Raw genomic sequence first — 24,847 nt, forward strand, 5'->3', positions numbered from 1 at the left:
AATTATACGTTTCTTTGTAGCGTTTTATTGCGTAATGTATAACAATAGTCGATGAAGCAATGATAATAAGAAGCTTTTAATAGTTTTCAAAAAAGTTAACCTTCGCTTGTGGCCTTTTCGAGATAAAAACTCTCTTTTTTTTTCAAAGTCTGTTGGTATGATTTGCGTAATTGTAAATTGTCATTAATTTTTATAAGTATTGTTTTTAAATGAGCCATACATATCTGGAGTAAAATATTAAATAATACATTTTAAATATTCAAAATACATATTTTTTGTCCTTGACAGAAACCGTAAGATCAGTGATAACAGTTAAAAAAACGTACACAACTCACAAATGAAGCGAAAAAAGACCAGCGTGAAATCTGAATACGTAAAAAAACAACACGACACTTAAGCTTGTAGAAGAAAAAGGCAAGAATCTACAAAATTAACATAACACGGCAAATAATCATAGCTTACGAAAGAATGCAAAATACTCACACGCCACCCAGCAAACTAAAACGGACACTAAATTGATAAGTACATGTATTGTAACTCATTAAAAACATGCATTAACTGACTCTACATCTTGTGCAAATAATAATAAGATAGTTATTATTTGTTGACTTCCATATTCAGAGTAAAGCAAGTTGGAAATGTAGAGTCCTTACATTATTTCATTTAAGAGAATGCAGGGAATGAAGTTTTATTTTAGAATTATAATTGATATACACTAATATCTATATTAAGATTCAGTGGAATGTTAGTCTATACTTACTAATATATAAAGCTGAAGAGTTTTTTGTTTGTTTGTTTGAACGCGCTAATCTCAGGAACTACTGGTCCAAATTGAAAAAATATTTTTGTGTTGAATAGACCATTCATCGAGGAAGGCTTTTGGCTATAAACCATCACGCTGCGACTAATAGGAGCGAAGATACAATAGAAAATGTGAAAAAAACAGGGCAGGTATAAATCATAACTTATATCTCCTAACCACGGGGACGAAGTCGCGGGCAACAGCTAATATATTTGTAAATGTACTCATAGAATAGTTTTGGTACCTACTAATGTAAAAAACAACGTTGCTAAAATTCACTTAAATGTTTATTTGCTGTAACAGCTTTAATACATAGATCATCTGTGAAAATTTCAAATGCTTGTTATCATGGTTCATGTGATACACTCTGGGCCCCGATTTTGCTATTTTGCAATGGCCGTTGTTTGAATGGCAATTGAATTTAAAATTATTTCTTCTCTTAAGCATTATGCCAACACAAAAATTGAAATTATATTGATCTTGAGTGTACCGTCCCACACTAAATTTCCAATTATTGTGTAGGAAAAATGCTTAAGAGAATTACGAAAAGTATTAAGCTAATTTTCATTAATTCATCGGCCATTGTAACTTGGGGCCTTGGTGACGAACAGACACTACAGACAGCCGTGCCACATTAATAGAGTCTTCAATTTTCTTCAATTTCAAATTGAGTATTCGTTTTCGACACGTGGTGGCAAACAATATAGTTATTGGAAAGTGCTCCAACTGTGTTACATAACCGTACCGTTGTACCGTCATATTCAACTAACAATGTCATGTAATTATCAACCTTATGTCTCTTAGAAACCGATCATTTTATATTGAATGTTATACAGTTTCGTATTGAATAGATTTTGGATGTCTCGTCATGCTTGTTTGGGATTTTAATTGTGTTTTAGTTTGAGTGAAAATTGTTGTAAACAGGTGTATAGATCGATTGTGTATTCGGAATAATTGTTGAAACTTGATCCTTCTTTGAAATACATTTGTTTCGTCGCATTCAGTTGTCTTTTTTATGGTTTCTTAGCGCCAGTCTTATTGTCAGAATAAAGATGAGGTTTTGTATCTAAGTTATTTGACGATTTTTTTTTGTTATGAATGGTGTGAACGGTTAATAACAACAGTTAAACTTAAAACGAATTTGAAAATCGTCTTCGAAAAGACATTACGTGCCGGGAATCGAACTATTACGAAATCCTTGACATGACAGTCCAACTTTTAAACCACTAAGCTACTTTTACAACACGACATACCAACAATGTCACGGCCAAGAAAACCAAAAACCTTCTCATAGGCAACAGTTAACCTGATCTTAAACGTCACAGTCTAAAAAGCAGTCAAATTGTAAGATTACAGTCATTTAAACATGTGGGTCTGCGTTTGTAACCGCATAGACGACAGTTATTATAATAAGTATTATAGAGTCGGTATATCTTTACGGTCACTTAGATGAGTTGAGAGTTAAGTAAGTTATGATCTTAAAACTATGTTACACTAAATTGTATACAAAATAAACGTTATATATTATGAAGTTTTTATTATAGTTTAAGTAAATGGGTTTGTTGTTAAGCAAAGTTATATACTGCAATGATGATTGCGTATGACTGCATAAAAAATGTAAAGTGTATATTAGTATCAGGGTTGAATGCCTGGTTGATTGTGACTTGTTTATATAACTTAGAGTGCAACTAGCTGTTGCCCGCGACTTCGTCCCTGTGGGTAGAAGATATAAGTTATGATTTATACCTGCCCTGCTTTTTTCACATTTTTCATTGTATCTTCGCTCCTATTAGTCACAGCGTGATGGTTTATAGCCTAAAACCTTCCTCGATGAAAGGTCTATTCAACACAAAAAGAATTTTTCAATTTGGACCAGTAGTTCCTGAGATTAGCGCGTTCAAACAAAAACAAACTCTTCAGCTTTATATATTAGTATAGATTAAATTAATGCTGCCATATTTTTACCATTAGGATATAGTTGGTATTAATTTTAAATGCACATGCTTGTACTTGTTGAATTATTAATATCTAACTATCCCAAATAATAAAAAAGACTCCGTGAAATGGTACATTGTAACGGTGGTATGTGACCAATGCAATCAACTCCATCTTTTGAATGTATAAATTAGGTGTCACATTGTTTATCCGCGATTGACTCCTAAACTGTACCGAATTTAATCAAAATTACACGCGACGTGCAGTTTGATCCAACTTAGAAAATTAAGTACCGGTCAAACAAGCCAACTTTGCCAATCAAGGTATCTTTGCCCCAAAAGCAATTTATAAGCAAATCCTGTAATATAAGAAACAATTTTAGTTTTATGGCAATATTATTATTTGGGTGGAAAGTTGATTATAAATGTTACCATAAAACTAAAATTGAATCTTATGTAATAGGATTTGTTTATAAATTGCTTTTGGGGCAAAGATACCTTGATTGGCAAAGTTGGCTTGTTTGACGGTACTTAATTTTCTATTTTTATCTGTATTATTATCATCGACGAAGTTCGTCAAGTCAGCTAATACTATAAAACTTTATCGTCAATCAGATAAAAAACAAAAGATAGTCAAAAACCAATCTCGTTGCCAACACCTTATAGTTCATATAACAAAAAAGCCTCACCGGTTTATCCTCAGTACATACCCAAGCCAGCTCTTGTTGACGCCGCTGGCGATACTCAGATGGACAGAGCTTTCACCTGCCGATGAGTCTTTCAATTCGATATTACTTATGCCTGGGCCCATTTTCACTTGCTTAAGAACTACTATGCTGAGTTAATTGTGTATTTTATAGTTGTATATAAATAGTTGTGCGAAGTTTTGCTTAGGTTAAAAGAGATTTATAAAAAGATTTTATAGAAAATAGTCGTTCTGTTTTGTGTTGGTTTTTGCAATTTTGTGTGTAAACAAATACGTTTTGAAATAAGCAGATTTGCCTATATTGTTGGATTATATTTTTCAGGCCTGTGTATGAAACTCACAAATAATGAGGCTTTTAAAGGAAAATAATTTTCATAATCGATTCTGTATCATAGATTACTTATGACGTTAAAATCAAAATCCAATTATTCAGGTTAGTCTAAAAGTTTGCACTATTTTTCGTTTTATATAATAAAACCCATCCTTCAGACTTCTTTAAAATAATACCATTTTACAATAAAGATAAATGAAACAAAACACAAATCAAATCGGCACTTACAGCTGTTCTAAACATAAAACTCTTGCCATCTCGCTCCCACATCAGCAGCTGTCTTACTCCAAGAAATGTTGTGATTAATCCAGTATTTGTCACTTATAACATTCGTTTGTCATTTTCAAATAGCTTGATTAAGGCCCGATTTTTCAATTGCTAGATAACTTTTATCTGACGAATATGTTTGACGTTTTGAGAGATTTTGTATAGGAAATATGTCAAACGGCCATATTTATTCCTCAGATAGAAGTTATCTGGCGATTGAAAAATTGGCCCTTAAAGTTATTATTAATAGTAAAAATTATAATGCAAAAACACTTTACGATATCGCGAGTCGCTAATATTTCTTGAAATGATACTTAAAGTTTGCATACAAAGTATCAGGCTAGCATCAGATTTAAGTATTACATTATCAAGTCGGAATGCCGTCTTGAGGTCGCGGTTACGACTTGAATTAGCGAAACTTGTTTCGAGACATAATACAGGAAACATGGTAAAGGAATAATATGTGTATACTTTTGAAAAAATCGGGATTTGTTTTTTTTGTCAATAAACTAACACTTTCTTTTGAAACCGCTTAAGGTACGAGTTAACGCGATAATTTGACAACGATTTGACATTAACCTTTTGCCGTTTAGCTTCAAGTGGGTAGATGAAAAATATAAACCAATAATGATTGTGCTAATGGACATTGATGTTAGCTACTAGTGCGGCCCCAGCATCAAAAAGTGCTACCGTATAGCCATTTTGAAAATAAATGCTTTTTTTCCAGTCTATTACCACCATAAGTTTAGAGTCGCGAGTCTGACTACCATATGACCAGTTTTTTTTTCTTTTTGCAAACCATCATTGACTCGCTTTCGGTTTTTTTTTCTTTTTGCGAACCATCATTGTCCGACAGAAGCCACACTCCGTTGCGGGTTGCGGTCAACTCCCCTCGCATTGTCAGTATTTGTCAGTACATAATGTTACTAGCTAGTTTGTCAAGACAATACGTCGTTTATAAACAACGGATGTTTGTGTACGTGTCTTGTTTTTATTGTTCTGTGATTTGGAACTGTTAATGAGTATTAGGATCTCTAAATGGGAAAGAAGACGAAGAAGTTTTTAGTTTTATTGAATCGACGGAGTTTAGTATGAGAATGTAACGAAGCCGTAAACGAGGTTTATAAGCAACTAGCTGTTGCCCGCGAATTCGTCCCCGTGGGTAGAAGATATAAGTTATGATTTATACCTGCCCTATTTTTATCACATTTTCCATTGTATCTTCGCTCCTATTAGTCGCAGCGTGATGGTTTGTAGCCTAAAGCCTTCCTCGATGAATAGTCTATTCAACACAAAAATATTTTTCAATTTGGACCAGTAGTTCCTAGCGCGAGATTAGCGCGTTCAAACAAACAAACAAACTCTTCAGCTTTATATATTAGTATAGATGATGAGCTAAATCATTGATTTTTTTTTACATATAACAACATTTTTTTGTATTTGTTTGATAGTAGTAGTTGTTTTTTGTAGTTGTAAGAATCTTTGAAGGTTTATTTTTGAGCCAAATCTGTGTTAATTTACTAATTTGTTAATCTTATATACCATACCTATGTAGCTAATTGAAGACATATTAATTATAAATTATCAATATGTCTTAGCATCATGTTTTGAGTTTTGCAACAAATTATTACCTATCCTTACATATTATAAAACAAAGTCCCCCGCCGCGTCTGTCTGTCTGTCTGTTCGCGATAAACTAGAAAAGTACTGAACGGATTTTTATGCGGTTTTCAATGATAGATAGAGCAATTCTTGAGGAAGGTTTTAGTGTATAATAAGTTTAGGTTTTGTGTAAACTGACGATATTACAGCGATATTAGTTAAACATATCGGAAAAAATTAAGCCATTCGAGAGCTTTCATCGAGAACGCTGCCAAAACCTTTCAGTTACAACAAAACAATGTATGGCAAGTTTGTATCTCTTTAATAGATCTACAAAAAAGTCCGCGGTGGTATATGTCTATCTTCCAAGGATAACCCACAATAACCATTTTTATGTGTTTTCTTAATACAGTAAAATTATTGGTTACTTACGAACCTCTTTTTAACAATACAGTATTAATCCTTATCCAAATAAATAAGTTAGATATATTATGCATGTAATATAGAACAAAATTGCCTTTTACACTACGCCAAAAATGTTAATAGGTAATGAGTTATCGTAATATTAAAATCTCCGCGCGAGAAATTAAAAATCGATGAAACGTAGCGAAGATATCGTTGGCATCTATATACTAATTGTACTATATATATACTAATTACTATGTATATACTATGTATGTACTATGTATATACTAATTGTTTGTTTGATTGTTTGTTTGAACGCGCTAATCTCAGAAACTACTGGTTCAAATTGAAAAAATATTTTTGTGTTGAATATACCATTAATCGAGGGAGGTTTTAGGCTTTATGTATATCATCACGCTGCGACCAATAGGAGCGAAGAAAAAGTCATAACTTATATCTTCTAACCACGCAGACGAAGTCGCGGGCAACAGCTATCCTTATCCTTATCCTTATCCTTATCCTTATCCTTATCCTTATCCTTACATATTATAAAACAAAGTCCCCCGCCGCGTCTGTCTGTCTGTCTGTTCGCGATAAACTAGAAAAGTACTGAACGGATTTTTATGCGGTTTTCAATGATAGATAGAGCAATTCTTGAGGAAGGTTTTAGTGTATAATAAGTTTAGGTTTTGTGTAAACTGACGATATTACAGCGATATTAGTTAAACATGTCGGAAAAAATTAAGCCATTCGAGAGCTTTCATCGAGAACGCTGCCAAAACCTTTCGAGTTACAACAAAACAATGTATGGCAAGTTTGTACCTCTTTAATAGATCTACAAAAAAGTCCGCGGTGGTATATGTCTATCTTCCAAGGATAACCCACAATAACCATTTTTATGTGTTTTCTTAATACAGTAAAATTATTGGTTACTTACGAACCTCTTTTTAACAATACAGTATTAATCCTTATCCAAATAAATAAGTTAGATATATTATGCATGTAATATAGAACAAAATTGCCTTTTACACTACGCCAAAAATGTTAATAGGTAATGAGTTATCGTAATATTAAAATCTCCGCGCGAGAAATTAAAAATCGATGAAACGTAGCGAAGATATCGTTGGCATCTATATACTAATTGTACTATATATATACTAATTACTATGTATATACTATGTATGTACTATGTATATACTAATTGTTTGTTTGATTGTTTGTTTGAACGCGCTAATCTCAGAAACTACTGGTTCAAATTGAAAAAATATTTTTGTGTTGAATATACCATTAATCGAGGGAGGTTTTAGGCTATATGTTTATCATCACGCTGCGACCAATAGGAGCGAAGAAAAAGTCATAACTTATATCTTCTAACCACGCAGACGAAGTCGCGGGCAACAGCTATATCTTATAATTAACAAATAATTATTTTACAAGTTTAAATAACAGAAGGTTAAAGGTTTTATAATTAATTAATTTTCAATAAATAAGTACCAATTGATAATCACGATTCAAGATGGCGTTAATGTCAAAATAAATCGCAATTCGCGATGAAGATTCACTAAAACATGTTACAATACAACGTTCAATGTAATATTAAATCTAGTCAGACTCAAATGTCAGACCAGTCAAGGTTGAAATCCGGTAAGTGTTAATATGAATTAGCATATTGTCTGCCTTTGTGTAAACAAATTTTATTTGTATAGACGAAAATGGATAGTTAAGACATTTGTGTCATATATTTCATAGTTTTTACGTTTTTTTATGAAATGGAATTTAATTCTTGTGCCGCAGGGTTTCACAAAAACTCAATTCACATATACAAATGCAACTAGACTCTGCGGGTTTGGCGAAGTGTCTTCACATTGAGTGATTTTCGGTTTCCTTTATGTGGTTCACAGAAGCCTATGTCCATCCTTGCAGTTTTAACTGTTTCATTCCACATAAACGGTTATCTTAATCGGTTTAGTAGTTCCTTGTGTAAGTGACATAGTAGTGTAAATCTTTTGTATATAATTCTCGTGTTTCTCGGCATATTCGTAGGCAAATGCTCCAAGGTTCAAGTAATTTAATAATGGTTTAAGAATATCGTGTGATCTGTTAGTAGTATTTAATTTTAATTACAGATATTTTCTACTTCGCTACTTTAATTCAGATTAAATCTTAATAAATAGATATGTAATAACGATAACACATAATTATAACGATTACTTATAGTGATAATGTGTTGTTAATGTTTTCTTTTTGTTTTCCAGATCTGGTGTCTCAAACATTGTGATTTATTTGTAAGTATAATATTTATTTTAATTTTAATGCATAATCTAATATTAGCAAATCGCGATGTGAAGCAAGCTTTAACTAAACGTTATAAGTTAAAGTTTAACTAAGTTAATTTAAAAACATGTTCAGTCGATAGTCAACAAAATAACATTTTATATGGAGCTTTCGTATTTTATATAAGTATCTATAGCAATAAAATTAAATGTTGCTTCACATTAAAACCTAACTTGTTTTTCACGGCTGAATGGAATCTTACCTCACGTTAAAATATTATATTGTTTAAAATAAAGAAAGCCTAGATTTTCTAAATTTGAATTTTTATGTTTATAGAAAGCATATTTTGAGCATTGTGTAAGATTTTTTTTAAGAGCTTAGGAATTTAGACCGGAGCCTGTTATGGTTTTAATATTCAAATAATGTTACTAAAACAACTTTTTTTTTCAATTATTAAATAACTTATATTTTTTTTATTAATGAGATGAGCCAAGAATAATATCGAAAACGCTCTATTTGTGATGCGAAACGTCTGTTCAAATTCATGACTATTGAAATTGTGTACGGTTAGGGTAAAATATTATGATAGTCATACGCTGTGCAATACATGTAAGTCAAAACAAGTATATAATTTTATTAATTTTATAACTAAAGTTACATAACCTCGTTTACAGTGAACTTTTCAATAACAATTCTTGACATTTCATACGAGAAGGTACAAAGAAAAACGGCCTAGTAACCAAACGGTTCCCACACAATTTATTATTATATCACAAGCACATACAGCAAATACACATAGTTACGTTCGAAAACGTGTGAAACATAAATTCGTGAAAGCTGACCAACCAACGAGTTGCAAGCAAATAGAATTACACGCAAAACTGCACTTTCATTTCCTGACGACGCGTGTTTTGGCGCGCCGTTTGACAGCTGTCAAATTAATGCCGCCATTTTTTCTATTATTCGACGCGATTATTTTTTGCTGTTTTCATCAATTGTAGTGTATTATTGTGATAATTAATTTCTATAAATATGTGGTGTCCAAGTTTATTTATGATCTTATCCTTAACCGTTTGTAATATCTATCAAACATAATTATTAGAAATGTACAGGTTAATACAATAAATAACTCCAAAACTAAAGCAACTTAACCCAAATACCGAACAATTTTAACTGCGTTTTGTATCAAAGCCGCACCTGTTGTATAACTAGTTTAACTTGAACCATTAGCTGGAGTTCAGTTAATTATCATCGGATGTAATTAATGATGACCAAACTTGTCCTTGTGTTAAGATTAACATGTAAAGGTCAGTGAATCATCTGATAGTGAAGGTAAATATTTCTTATCTATGGTTAAGAGTTTTATTATCTGTGGAACATAAATTGTCTTGTTTGTTAGGTTAGTGAGTGAGAGAGTCAGAAGCCGATTATGAATTATATTTATAACGAAGAGATTAATTTAATAACTTCAAATTTCCTTAATCTAAAAATGATTATACTTATAAAATTTTAAAATGAAAAAATAGTCATAGTGCAGAATTTTATGACCATAGTATATTGTTTTCGTTAAACGTATTCCCTACCTACTGAACGAGAAAAAGCAACGAAAGAATAACAGCTTTCTGTTTTGTATGACATAAATATCTGATTTAAAATTTTTGTAAATAATTTCAGAAATGCATAATTTAAATAATACTATTTTAATTAAAAAGTTATCCAACCTACTAGTTAACTTTAGAAACTGTCAAAGGACATGAACATTCAGCCATAAACATAGCGACAAGATTAATGGAACCTGACTATCTTGATAAGCAAGGAGGTTAGTTTACACTTAATCTAGATCTGCTTGGGTTTATTTGCAGGCGTGTTTATTTTCCTGAATGTAAGTAGAATGATTAAATATGTACGTTCAGACACTTGCTCCTTTGAAGAGTTTGAACACTTGTTATTTGATTTATCCGTTTTATTTGCCACACAATATAAAACCTTTACAATAACATTATTCAGGGATATACTTATGTATGAAAAATAAATAATACAATGGAAAAATGTAAGTTTCAAACAGGACCAAAATGAAAAAAAAATAAGCAATAAACAAACAAAATACGTTCGTCAATTAAAAAAGTTTTCCGTGAAATGAAAATTAACAATTGTTTTTTATTAAATAATGCATGAGTTACTCGATCTATTCCTGGCCACATTTCCTGTTTAATTTGAATATGGAATACTATTAGAAAGAAAGTATAGTTCTGAATACCAACAGTTTTAATTTTTAATGCTTATGGTGAATAATTTTCTTGTTCGATAGACCTGAAATACATAATCGTGAATATCTATCATTATTGTGAACCTGAGAGCCTACCAGAAAGGTGCATTTATGGATGTGAGACGGTAGACTACAAGATGAAGAGCGGTGACTTCATGTAGCAACTGCAACAAATGTACTATAAGGGATTATGGCAGACCAGAGTCACAAAGACATTCACACACGATAATCACTTCAAAAAGGTTTATGGCTCTCAATTCGTCCGTAGTTTTTATGTCAGGACTTCGGACTGTACGAATCGTTTTTGTTGATTATTTTTTCGTATAACGTGAAATAGCTGTCACTTGTCATGTCATCAAGTTTGTCTCAGTAATTTAAAAAACATAAAATTCTTTACTTCAAGGTAATCAGATCTGAAACAAATGAGAGTGAATTCAAAAAACAAACTATTTGTTAGTTATAAATCCGGTTCCATTAATCCTGACGTACAAATATGCAATAGAAAACAAATTGAAAATCACTTTTACTATTAACGATTAGCATTCATCCGTTGAAGAGAAAACAATTGTTCCATGACATGTATTATGTATACCAACACTTTCGTGGCAGTTTCTATACATACATATATTCGACCTTCTTATCGTTATTTTTTAAAGGACTCCCAGCGGCAAGGAATTTCATCGTTGTGTCGCGGGGGGCTTACAAGCATTCTAGTCACATGCACAAAGACACTCAGATCACCACGTAGGACAAGCATTTGTCTGATCTACGAATGCTTGTCCTACGTGGTGATCTCAACCACTCGGCTATCCGAGAGGTCGACTACACTTTGGACTGTTTGGATAAGCGAGTGGATAGGTGAATTGGCGATTATTGAACTCCTTGTGGCAAAAGCAAACAATTGCTCCATGTTCATATTTTTGGGGGTCATTTTCTTTTTTTCAAGATTGTTATTAAATGTGTCTGTAAAGATTTCGTTAAACGATGTAATTTTGAGATTAAAATCGCAAGTCTCTCTATCTCGTTTCTTTTGCCCGTTTGCTTAGCTTTCAGTTTTGAGTCATTTGCTGGGAGCAACTAGTTTTACGTCAAACCGGCCTCCTTTTCACTTCTGTAGTTCATTAACTCTCTCATTCATCACTTGCTCATGAATGAATGGGTAATTCACCTTATAAAACTTTTACGGCTGTTGCGAGAGTCTGGTATTTGAACCTAATTACACCTTTATAAGATTTTAAATGTTATGTTGTTTATAGACATGCACGTCTAGGAAATTGCATATGGAATTCTTTAAACTTATTTATCCAACTATGAAATAATATGTCTTCCTTTTCTATTAAAAATATAAAAAAGCCTGGGGGCCAATAGAATTCATCCTACACGAACAGTCCAGAACTTTTCTCCCCATACTATGTCAACTGTGATTGTTAAAGGTCGTCACGCACCAATGTCTGTGTCTCTTACAAAATAGCTATCACATACAAAAAGGGCGAAAGTAAAAATTGTGAGAAAACCAGTTTACAACTCCGATACCATCATTACACATCAACCATACGAAAAAGAAAAAAAAACAAACGACGTTAGCCTCTCTGCCTAAACATTTCCACCTTTATAACTCTTCGAATTTTCTCCACTCAGAAACATGGCAAAGAACAGTTCGTCTCCGGTATATAACCTAAACCCACCTAGATACCAGTATTTAATAGGTTACGTGTGCGAATACCGTTTGGAATCCTGCCCACCCTATAAGGCCGTGCCCGTAACGACCGTAGTTTTTGTGCGAAACCTTATTTAATATGCCGTGGGTGTTACTATAAGTCAACGACACTTGTTTCCTTTTTCGTTTAGTATTTTTGAGGCCTCTACAAAAGGGGTTGATAAATGATATGAAAAGTAACAACTGACTCAAATATTAAACCCATTAAAACAAGGTCTCAACCTCCGTGGTCTCAACCTTCAATATCAACTCACAATTACATAAACGTCTGTCGTCTACATCACACGTACATGACTTTTACACCTAAAGTCTCATTTAGTCCAGCAGGAAATATCGTTCAAATTGCAATACATTGCGGGCGACAATACATCACATTTGACACCAGAACTACGGTGCTCGGCAATGTATTACAACTCACACGGTATTTCCAACTACTATGAATGAATCTTAATTGTCAAGTGTAAAGAATGAAGGTTTTATTCACTCGTGACACTTACCTTAGCACGCCAATAGGTAATAAATTATGTTCGCATTGTTCAGGCTTTTTGCTAGATATATAATAATGACATAAAAGATCGTAGTTATTAGGTCGATAGCATAATTTCTAGATCGTTTTTTGTTTGACTTGACTGCGAATTTCTCTTGACTTGCTTTGTGAGGTTGGATGTAACGTGTTTAAAGCAAGATTTTTTCATGTATCGAAAAAGGTATTTATATAAAATCGTTACAGTGAAAATAGGGTGTTAATCTGTTTGCTGGTTATGTGAATGAAAACGACTCCAATTTGGAAAAAATTCAACTGAATATAAAAACTATTTTAGCCTTTGTGTAACTGGTGTGAAAAAAACATGTAAAAAAATTCGGATGTATTTTTTAAATATAAGAATGTATAATTTTTTTAAGTAAACTACTAAAAAAAACGAAATATTATAATCTTCTCTACAAATCCTATTTTACTTTCTCACATCTTAAGAACTTCACCTGTGCTTGCATCACGTAATATTTCACAAGCTTACGCACCGATCAAAATTCTTCAACGTGATATCAAACTTAAATTAAGGCTTCTATTTTTACAAAAAGTTCGAAGCGAGAGATTCCAAACTAGTTTCGACCATAATATTTTGGTACGCTCACGTGCAGAAGTATTTAAACCTTTTATATTTTAGACTTATTGACGTTCTATCAATAAGTCTAAAATATAAATGGTCAAATTCTATGTTCAGTGCTTACAGCTAGAATTTAATTACTTGAATTGAATAAAATAATTATATGATTATTATAATTATTTTAAGGTGGATTCGCTATTTAGCTTGCACATTTGCTTCTAACTCATTTTGAGACAGCGTTGTAGAAACACTCAAGAATGACATAAACATTTTATACTATGGTAATAATTATGACAAAAATACATTTTTTAATAAGCAACATTGGCAAGTCTTTAAATAGGTTACAATTCATCATACAATTATTGGTCATACTATACGTAGAATGTAATTTCAGTATTATCGTACGTACATACTAACGACTTTTCCCCTTAGATTACACCCGGCCTTGGATTGAGAAAGTTCGTAATTACGATGATATGAAATTGAAAACTCATATTACAACAGGTTGCTTGAAAGTCGGCGTTTTTTAGCTAGCTGCAAACTAGCTATGAGCAAGCTTTAAGTAAGGTAGGTAGTATTCAATTTGCAATAAACAGGATAGGTTGGAAAAGTTAAAAAATAGCAAAATGTACTGATGAAATAATTGCCCAAAAATTGTGTTTGCAATTTGCAATAAACTGGAAAGAAATTAAAATAAAAGAGAGACAAATGTACTGATGAAAAAATGCCCCAAATACTTTATAGTTTTCAAAAAGAAAAAACTAGTCTAGTTTAAACCAGGAAAGTAAGAAATACAAATCCAGTGATAAAATTAAACTACATTTAATCAAACCCGCCTCTTTTCAGGCACTTTTAAAACGGTACAACTCCAAACAAAAAGACAAAATATTAAAATAAACTTACTCACTTGTGTTCACGAGTATACAGGTCACCTTTTTCCCCAGGTAGGCGTGCCTGGCGCGTTAATGCCACAGGTTTGATTCCTGATCGCGTGCCCGCTTAGGTATTTTAATATCTCGTTTGTTGTTGTTTTTTGTCAACATTTTGGTTTAGTGATAAGTCTTGGTTCGGGTGTCGAAAACGAAAATAAAGATAAATTCACTTTGATGTTAAGCTTCAGAGTTTTTTTGAAGTTTTTGGATGTAAGATTTAGACTTTTTTAAACTTATTTGTTTAAAAAACGTCTTTTCATTTCTATAGCTTAATAATAATATACTTTTTAACCCTCTTCAAAAAAAGGAGGAGGTTCTCAATTGGACTGTATTCTTTTTTTTATGTTTGTTACCTCGTAACTTGCGATTGGGTGAACCGATTTTCATGATTCTTTTTTTATTTGAAAGCTTGTACTTCCCGTGTGGTCCCATTATCACCATTTCAATATCTGATGAAATAAATCATATAAAAACTATATCGAAAAAAAAAATGTTCAATGGCATTTACAAAGTTTTATTATTTTTTTTATTAAAAAATCTAAAGCCAACAGTATCCCATTGCTAAGCAAACATGAGTTAAAGTCAGTTACTATATGTAGAATAAAGTCACAGATTTGCTCTCAACACGCCAAAAAGTACCTACTATGAGCTTAGAAAATACCTGTACAAAGATGAGTACTAGATAAAAAGATTGTAAAAGTGTAAACATGAAGTCTGTATGACATCATACATGATCTCATGTTAATCTGCAGAATCCTCGACCACGAGTATAATGTTCCTTGCTTATTGGCATTTACGAAGTATTTTTTGCGAAATAAACTGTTGTTGTGGCTTTAATTATATATATTTGTATGTAAGTGTGTGTGTGTGAGTAATAGCTTGTGTATGTGTGTGTAGAGTCGTAAGTACAAGTGGAAAATTAAGATTAAGAATAAAATTAGGATTTGGAATAAGATATTTTTCAGCATTATTCAATCACAGGGCATATGATTCTTATGTATATAATTAAAATGAGAGATTGTGAGTGTGTTCGTTTGTTACTTCTTCACGCTGAAATAACTTCACTAATTTTGATGAAATTTTCTATGGAAGTAGCTGATATCCTGAATCAACATATAGGCTAGTAATTAACCCGACTGCTTTGTAATTTAAATTTGGAATTGTTTTTGCAGCAATAAGCTACATATAGGAAAAGTATAATAATGACTTATAAAACTACATTCAATTTTACAACCTAAAAATGCCTATCATAACTAGATAGAGCGTAAAGAGTTCAAATTTCTTTTCAACTGTGTAGGCAAGTTAAGTGATTCTTTGTTCAATCGTCAAATCGGTTGGCGACCTAATAGTAACGATATCATTGCCCGATTGGTCAAGCAACTTGGCCGACTTGCCGAGTGGTATCGAGTCGCCAATTACCGAGAATCGATTCTTCCGGAAAATCGATGTAATCGGTTACGTAATCGAGTAATAACGGCGAATGAGTTTCGGGTTCTGTCAGTTGTTTGTGTGATGTATGATGGCAAGAAGAGGTTTATGATTTGATGTTGTTTGATCTAATCAATTGTTGTTTAAAAAGAAAATGGCTCTCGCTGTAATATATTTAATCTGAATAATCACACAAATGCTGATCTACATGGGAAGCGAACTATATGGTAGAAAAGTGGTATAGATCACCACGCCAAACCTACAGTGAGCGAAGTGTCGCGGCTTCAATCCTTGGGTAACAACTTGGGTAGCCCTTCTGAGACCCACAAATGCTTGTCCTGAGCCTAAATGTCTTCGTGCAACAAGACTTGAATGTTTATCAAACGCCCTGCAAAGCAAAAGATTACATTCTTATATCATTTAAAAAATAAACTGCGTCACGTTCGCTCTCAGATAGAGTTCTACATCTCAATCTTCGCAGCTGTGCAAGCGAGACAGCGCTACACAGCGTAGAGCTCCATCTCTGTTTCACAACAGCAGTAACTTCCAGTAACACTTCTATACTCTCTAGCTTAGTCTAAACACGCCCTAAGAGAACAGGGAAATGTATAGAGTACCTTATACGAAGAAATAATAAGTTATAACTAGTAATCTCGCCTTTCATCCGCGCCCAGTGGCGACCTCTGCAGGGAAAGCTGCAAGGTCAGTGTGAATACTTGTTTGTCCCTATGGTGTGTTTATTAGTCATGTTGTGTATTTGTTCATAGTACTGTTATTAAGGTCTGTGATATCTTTTTGTTGTGTTTCATGTATAAAGGTACTGAAGTTAGCTCTGTATCATAACTCTATAATAACGAACTTTTGCTCTACCATTCGTTTCTCTATGTATCTGTCTCTCCCTGCATCTACTGGCCCTGTTCCTCTTACTTAGTGACAGTTTTACAATCGTTAAGGTCAATTAATGACGCTCAAAATGGAAATGACATTACTTTTCGATAGATCACGTGACTTAGACCTGTCATTTCCAGTCAAGCCATTTTCTAGTGACTTGAGGCACTTGACTAAAGAGGCTTAGAGTTACCTCTAATAATTTATTGAATAGATTCATAATCATCATCTTAGCCTTTTCCCAACTGAGGACGTCGTGGTCGACTTCCAGTCTAAGTACCAGTGTTTTACAAGGAGCGTCCATCTAACCTCCTCAATCCATGGGCGACACGATACAACTTAGTCTTAAAAAGTAAAATGCCTTAAACAAAACTCAAAATATTTTTGAAACTAGCCTTAGATAAACTTTGAAAGTATTTGACATTGGAAACGTCACTTTGGTATTTGCAGGTTTTGAACTCGTAGCCTTGCGCTCGCGAGCCGGTTTGCACACCTCCGGGTCATACCGACCATTTACATTTAATAAGGATGAATTATATTATTTATTCTATATGTTTTCTTTATACGGTGCGATTGCTTTTTCTATTGTTTATTTACTTCATCTGCTACGTTGTTATTGTCCTGAGTCTGGGTGGCTTTGTGCATGTGTCTTTAATGTTTGTGAAACCCCCCGCGACACAAGGATTCAATTACTTATTGCGATAGTCGGTTTTTTTACCAGGAGATATTTTTCTACAATGATTAAGAATTAAACTTCGTGAATTGTTAAAATATACTAGATTTGATATTTTAACATTACTGAGGTTCTCTTTTCAATATTCACGTGTGTATATATTTTTTTTTAATATTTTACGCAATGACACAGATCAACAAATCTTATCGCCTCAATCTTTACATATAAATATTTATATCGTCCAAATCTCCTACTAATAATCCCACTGAACAACACTTAAAGCTCTGCTGACCCCACTTTAGTACCGTAACAGTCCGTCTAGTATAAAAAACGAAATGCATGCGTAGATTGGAATGCAACCGGTCCACAGACTAGCCTTGGTTGGAGGGCGACTGGTGGACAATGTTGCTACTATACTGGGCAGGCTCACGATGTTGTTTTTGCATGATGCTTGATTGTACATTCATAAAAATTGTATTTTAAACAGTATTAGTTTATTGCAGATGCTGCAATGTATTTGCCACAATTTGACTGCGCCGAAGAGTTGTTAGGTCGCATGACAAAAACCACTGGGCGCGACGTATTGTCTTAATTTTGTCACTATCTGCCAAATGCACATCATAATTGGCTTACACTGCAAAAAAAATATTAAATAATCAGCCATAAAAAACGATGTCAAGCAAGCATAAAAGCGACGATAAATCTTTTTTAGCAAAACGATAACGACTAGACTAATTGCATGCCGCATTTACATAAATTGTTTATAAATAAAATAAGAATTCAATCTATCAATTAAAGTCTTAAATATTTAAATATACATTAAATTATGTCGACTATATCATTGCTTTGAAATGTTCATGATTAGTCTAAAATTTAAAGTTACTCGAGACTATTGTAGTTTACTTGAGGAAAACACTTATGAAATATCTTTTAGCATGTATTTGCTAAGTAAAAGTGACCAAGCATTTTTATATTGACATGCTAAAGTTTGGTTCATTTTTAATAGTCTTTCCAGGAAAGTTTGTTATGTGATATCATATTGCAACTATCTGGCTATAGAATACACACTGCTGGGTACAGGCACCTCCTTATAGGGATCGATTGAGATAGATGTCACGGTTTGAAGTTTCCCCACAATGTTCTCCTTCAAAGTTTGTGTGTTGTGTCTTAGAATAAGAAAGTAGGTAGGTACATATAACATCAAAAAGTCACAATAGTTTAGCTGAAGTATGATTGAACTTGGACCTTCTGCATACAAATCAAACCATTATACCTACCTCAAGACCGTTACGTCGTCGATCGTCAATTAAAAATAAATAACTTTTATATTAAAAATAGTTGATGATAATATTTTTTAAATGAAAAAATAAAGAAAATCGTTTCATCCAGTCTGTAATTCTGTGGTAAAATAAAACTCCGAACCTGCTCCATATGAAGTCGATTGAAAAATATAATAATTTTACAGCATTGTGTAATGTTCGTGTTCACCTCACTAACAAATCAATAAAGAAACTCGATACATATTCACTCAACGCCACACAATGTCAATACCATATTGAATAGAAATCAATGTTCTCCCAAGGTGTGGTGTTTAATAAGAATGATAATGGGCTCTCTCACGTGCTGTAGAGGTCGCCACTGTACTATCGGCTATACTAACTTCATGAAGCAAGACTTAATTGTGGAAGCGAGATAGAGTACTATAGGGTGCATAGCTATATTGCTGCTATATATATTAAAATTGTGGAGAAGAGACGAATCTTTTCCATATTAAAATTATGGAAAAGATTCGTGATTATGTATGTAGGTTTAGCCCAAGGGTACTTTTAGCAAATATTTGTTAAAAAGCCGAATTATTTAAGCAGCCTTCTTTCCCATAATTTTTACCCATAATAAAATTATAGAAAAGATTCCAGAGTCATCATCGGCCTAGCCTTTTCCCAACTATATTGGGGTCGGCTACCAGTCCAACCGGTTTCAGCTGAGTACCAGTGTTTTACAAGGAGCGACTGCCTATCTGACCTCCTCAATCCAGCTACCTAGGCAACACGACACCCCTTGGTTAGACTGGCTGTCAGACTTTTCAAGCTTCTGACTACCTGTAACAACTGAGAAGAGATTCAAGAGTATCATATCTTAAAAAAGAAGATGTCTCTACTCTACAACGACGTCTTAAAGTATTGTCATCGTTGTCGCTGTTTCGTGCAATTGATGATTTCAATGTCCAGCAGTAGACGAATATGGGCTGATGATGGTGATGAAGATGAAGGTGATGATGAAGAGAGAAGTCGCTGAAAGGAACAAGAAAAAAACAGTATTTTTGTGTCGAGGATATTTTAAAAGCGTTGTCTCTTTCACTCAGTATCAACAGACTTGCTTTATGACATCATAATACAGGCACTAATTAACAATGCGATAACGCTAGAAGGGCGATTAGTGACACACGCCTTATTAAGGTCTTATAAGGTTTAACTATTTACATAATAGTGTGAAGTATGTAGTTAAGTCTCTCATGATTAAGGACTCCGGTTAGGTCCGAAACTAGTCGGGCTACCCCGATAAATACGCGTGAGTAAACCGTTACATCATTTAATAATAAATTAAATATTCAATAGTTTAAATAAAATGTATAGGTAATTTTTGAGTGACGAGTATTCTTCTTGTCCAATTAGTTTTTTTTTTACATTTTGATTTATTTTCGCCTCTGTAGCGTTACTTGAATAATCGGATTTTGATTTTGATTCATATTAGGTCTGCGAGTAAAGAAAGGCTGCTTTAATAAATAGGCCTTTTCAGATCATTGTTCCACAAATATTTGCTGAAAGGACTTTGTTTTAAAATTACCTTATCTCCAACACATCCGAAACTTACATAATAATGTAACTTACAAAGAAAAAAAAACACTGAAATCCCTTTAAAAAGACAATAGGGATGCTGACAATTTTTTTTGCAGTGTCCGTCTTGTAGTTTTTTGTATAATAATGGATACATATTTTTTAATTTGTCCCGCAAACATAAATTGACCAAATTACAGTGAATGAAACTTACGCGTGACGTCACGATTGAGTATAAATTTTACTCTATCGTTACGTCACAAGCCCCCTCTCCCAAACTTTAAAGCAGTTAATCTTTGTCAATTCTGGTATTTCTGAAAAAGGAAAAAATACGTGTCTTATACTTTTCAATTATCTAACTGAGGGACTAATGAGATTTTTTTCTTTTTATACCCAGTCATCATCCCTATTCGAATGCTACAAAACAAGCCGTATCAGAAAAAACGTTAATAAAGTAAAACCTCTTTTTAATTTCTAACGTTTTCGCAACATAATCGCAATGTTACAAACAATCCTTGTTTTACAATGACATTTACAATTCACTGAAATGGCGAAACGACTTAACAACTGACCATACAAGTTAATGCAGCTAATATATAATTGATCCGTCACCCTTCGTTTCAGAGTTATTGAAATCTTTTTATTGGTTAATAAAAATCAAGGAGAATTCTATTACACATGTACGAAACGAAACTGTTATTTGTTGCTATTTTTTTACGTGTATGAACAATGTCTATTAAAATAAAGCAATTTATTTAAAAACGCTTTCATGTCTTAATTACTTGCACGGATAGCTGAGTTATATAGGCCACCAAATCCGTTGTATCGCCAGTTCGTTCCCAATGTTAAGACAAACAGCCAAGCCAGACTCGGTAGAAGCATTTGTAAACCACACAAATGCTTCTACCGAATCTGGTTGTATTTGTGCATGATTTGAATATTTATAAAACTGTAGCGACACATAACGCCAATTTTTTCAATTCATGATAATTTTCTTTAATTAAGCCTCGCATGACAATTTATAAAAACATATTTTACTATCGTTATGACAAATAAAACTATTTATTTTAATGTGCTCTCAGAGACAAACTTGGACGTCACACTTGTATACATTTCCATTACCGGTTGCAAAATTAATATAATATGTTGGAATAAGTTTGGCAGTACGTTGCCGCTAAGTAAACACTATTGCTATTGAAGAAACACTACAATAATAAGGGTATTTTGAGCCCTCTTGACCCTACACTTAGTATTGTAAGAGTGCATGTTAGGATGTAAGGAGGTCTAGAGTTAGCGATGTTTGAATTAGCATGTGCCGTGCTCAGTTATGCAGACTGCAAAAGTCGAGAAGGAAACGTTATGATGCGGCCTTTATATGTATGCGTTGTCCTACTAATATAAACGCGACAATTTGATTTTTTGATGATGTTACGGGGGTGCCCGACTAGTGTCGAACTGTTCGACTCGCGATCCCGCCGCGTCAGCTCATGATTAAGGACTCCGATAAATACGCGTGAGTAAACCGTTCCATCATTTAATAATGAATCAGTCTCACGATAGTTATTATAAAAATATAGCGACAATTTGATGTTTGTTACTCTTTCCCCGAAAAACCACTAAACGGACTTGGACGAAATTGATACGCAGATAGTTTATTACTTGGATTGACACAGGATATCTTTATTTCGTTCCCCTAATAGCCTAGAAGCTCAAAATATAGTATGTATATATTATTTCTATAAAAATTAAAGAAAGTGACAAATCAAAAACCCCAGGGATTCATTAGAAACCCGTAAGCGTATGTTTATTGGATATTGATTGACATTATTAGCACTGCCCTTAAAAGTTTTAAGGACAACATATTCCGAATACAATGTTATGGAGTCGACACGTATGCACGTTCGTTCACCGTTAAAATATTAAAATATTCCGCTCCTTACAATTTTAAACAGTTAGTATTGTCGTGTGACAGTAACCTATAAAGATGGAAATACAATTTCAAATTTAGCGTAAATAAAATTTTTAATATGCAAAACCAAAAAGTGTATTTAGAATTCAAAAGCCTGTATTTCGAGTCCTATTATTTGATTTTATAATTTTAGTCTTGAATCAGATTTGGCCAATTAAAAAAAGCTCCGAGCATGATTTGATTACTAATTAAAATTTCATTCACGACAAGTCACTTATTTTCCAATGTAATAAAAAATAAATAAAAATAACAAATATCTGTGATCGGGGGCCTGCCACCTTTTCCTAAGGTAATACTTCTACCATAGAGAGAAAGAGACAGACGCTACACCACGTAGCGTGCTCTCTCCCTTCTACAACCTGCAGTCTTGCCTGGTCCGGTCGTAGTAAACCTTAGGAGCTTCATTGTCCGAGGTCGCCAACAGTTTATAAATTCTGGTTTAGTTTTCCTGATCTCAGTTTTCTTTGTTCGTATAAGTGAATGTTGACTTTAGATGTTGTTATTGCCGCATTTTTTGCTGTCTCTTTGTTGCTTTTAATCTGTCTATAAGGTATGGAGGTTTAGATAAATGGGTTCGGAAGACAAATAGAACCTTTGTGGAATAACAATGTTTATTAAAGGGATCTGGTGTAGTTGTTTATGAACATTTGAGTTCATTTATATTAAGCCGTTAGTTCATTTACTGACCAGGCTCACGGTAGGTAAAACAATTTTACAAACAAATATTTGGGATTAGGTATACAGGTTCTATCAGATAATTACGATAGCAATGATATCCAAGTGGGATGACCGTTGCCGCGTTGGACTGCCAAGTAAAATTGAGTAGCATCGATTCCCGACACGCAACAATATATTTTCGAATTCATTTGCATATATCTAAGTAATTATCAATAGCTAAAATAATCATGAAATCAATACACTCTTGAACATATAAGTGTCGTACACAAAGACACGTAGAAAATCACCTCTAAGCTGGTCAAATATGCACTCATGTTTTTAAAGATGTTTTTTTAAGTATTTCCTGCATTCCATTCGATGGACTGATAGAAAGATTCTGTGCTATCAGTAGATAAACTTATTGAACTGCATTCTATCTCAACACGTTGCCTATTACAAGTCAGTAAAGAATGTCCACATTCCTCATTTATCTTGTGAATAAAGTGTCGATAAGGCTTCGATATGAGAGTAGGGAGGAGGTGTGTCAGGGTCATGTTGAAATGAATCTTATTAATAATAGTCTATAGAGGAACAAAAGGGATTTATTTGTCTACTAGCTGTTGCCCGCGACCTCGTCCGCGTGGTTAGAAGATAATTTATGATTTATACCTGCCCTGTTTTTTCCACATTATCCATTATATCTTCGCTCCTATTAGTCGCAGCGTGATGGTGTATAACCTAAAACCTTCCTCGATGAATGGTCTATTCAAAACAGAATTTTTCAATTTGAAACAGCAGTTCCTGAGATTAGCGCGTTCAAACAAACAAACTCTTCAGCTTTTACTACAATCCTTTTTGTGAAATGGATTATTATGCATCATTCTAGTTAGTCGCTAAGAATTGTCTTGCTAACCAAGTACGGTACACTTTGCCTACAAAATTTTAATTAAATAGCATAGCATTTCGTGGCTTTTTCAAACTAGCCTTTTCCCAAGTTAAAGAAAATATAAATCCCGCTGCTTCGCCCGCGTCGAGGTCGGTTATATCGCGTTTCTAAGAGAATTCTTCCAAAGTCCGGGATAAAAACTAACCTATGTTCTTTCTCAATGTCAACTCTATCTCTGTACCAAATTTCATTAAAATCAGATCAGTTGTTTAGACGTGAAAGTGTAACAGACAGACAGACAGAAGGACAGACAGAGTTACTATAACATTTATAATATTAGTAGGGATAGCACCTCACGACTTAATTTGTCCACTACTAGTGAAGCCGAATAAAATTGTCAAAACAAGAAGTTGTTTATGAATGCACAGAATTGAATACTAATTGTTGACACTCCTGTCAAGCCGACCTACATACCTGCCGGTACCTGAACGGCACTATCTTGAAGATAAATAATACATGTATGTAAACTTAGCAAGGAATTCCGCCATTCCCAATCAATTTCCCTTTCAAGGCAATTTATACCTTAATGTTCAACTAATAGGGCTCATTTTCCAATAAACTGCTTATACTTTCTAGATCGGAAAGTCATTTTGAGTTTTATTTTGTACAGAATAAGGTAGAATATTGATTGTTGTTTTCTGATATCCTGTTTAGACTTCCTAGATATGAAAGTTATTTTGAGCTTTATGTTATAAATGGTAAGATTGAGTTTTGATTGCTTTTTGTTTTCGATAAGTTACAAAAACGATTGCAATGATAATGTAATCATTGGTAAATCTTCACGCTCTTACTGTTTACGGTGTAGACAGGGATAGTGGTTACCTGTAGTTATATGGATATTGCTCATGAAAAAATGTATATTAAAATGTTTCCATTTGATTAGGCACCTTTGTAGCACGATTTTTAAACTTCATAGCAATTATGACCGAAATCTTATCAATGAATCATTATCCAACAATAAAGAGAATGTAATTTTTTTTCAATATCCGTCATGTTAATGAACAGAGACAGAGTTAATTAATTATAATCCATGTGATTTTTTTCTCGTGTTGATCAAATGACAAGTGACGTCACTTCTGTGTATACATTTTGCGAAGTCTACGTCACAAA

The 24,847-nt window shown here is 33.4% G+C and overlaps 1 protein-coding gene across 2 annotated transcripts in view; it reads left to right on the forward strand.

The window, feature by feature from the left end:
* The window catches only part of LOC113494312 (zinc finger CCCH domain-containing protein 13), an 80,871-nt gene that overhangs the window by 6,558 nt on the left and 49,466 nt on the right, over positions 1 to 24,847 (forward strand). For both annotated transcript variants that reach the window (XM_026872605.1, XM_026872613.1), the window contains exon 2: positions 8,303 to 8,332. The gene's annotated coding sequence lies outside the window, so the exon portion shown is untranslated. The remainder of the gene's footprint in view (positions 1 to 8,302; positions 8,333 to 24,847) is intronic.

Source organism: Trichoplusia ni, chromosome 1, assembly GCF_003590095.1.
Source record: "Trichoplusia ni isolate ovarian cell line Hi5 chromosome 1, tn1, whole genome shotgun sequence".
In the NCBI taxonomy this organism is placed as follows: domain Eukaryota; kingdom Metazoa; phylum Arthropoda; class Insecta; order Lepidoptera; family Noctuidae; genus Trichoplusia; species Trichoplusia ni.